Source organism: Eschscholzia californica, unplaced genomic scaffold (genome assembly GCF_041429995.1).
Source record: "Eschscholzia californica isolate CP2 unplaced genomic scaffold, dmEscCali1.0.p SCAF_5, whole genome shotgun sequence".
Taxonomy (NCBI): domain Eukaryota; kingdom Viridiplantae; phylum Streptophyta; class Magnoliopsida; order Ranunculales; family Papaveraceae; genus Eschscholzia; species Eschscholzia californica.
The window spans coordinates 36,654,966-36,655,646 of record NW_028238472.1 but is presented as its reverse complement, the minus strand read 5'-3'; positions in this window follow the sequence as shown (position 1 = coordinate 36,655,646).

Below are 681 nucleotides of genomic sequence, written 5' to 3'. Positions count from 1 at the left end.
CGCCCAACCGCGGAAACAAGCTCAAAATCACATTCTAGTTCTTTTGGAAGAATTCCATTTCTTTCTAACGACAACTTTTCCATATGCGATACTTTGTAACCGATCCCACCATTATTTTTCAATATCTCAACCATACAACTTTGTAAGGTTAGAAAATTATAGTTGAGATATTCGTTTGGTAATTCATCAAATGCTTTCTCTACGGCCTCACAAGTTCGTCGATAGTTTTTGCTCCTTGTTCTTGTTGTAAAGATTGAATTGCACGAAAGAAACCAAGATCTAAAACATTTAAATCTGGACTGTTAGAAGGTTGAAAACATAAGTTAATCTCAAAACCATCCTTAATTAGAAGCGGCTTGCATAAATTCAAAATCGTCGGGTTGAATGTGAGGTCTCGCGTTGTCTTGTTGAATAAAGATGGGTCTCGACTTATCTTCGGCGGGCCATTTTGATCGAATAGCCGGCAATGCTTTGTTAATTAAACAATCTCTTGTTACTTCTTTCGTCACAGACAAGATTGCTTTAGTTTCTTCAGTACCGGCGTCACGGTTTTTACTACGTCGTTTTGCATATTCTTTTGTTATGAATGGAAAAAATTCCTATCTTCCCAGAAAATTCATAAATTCCATCATCATTGCATCTCGACCTAGCGACAACAACTAGAAACATAACCTTCGTAAT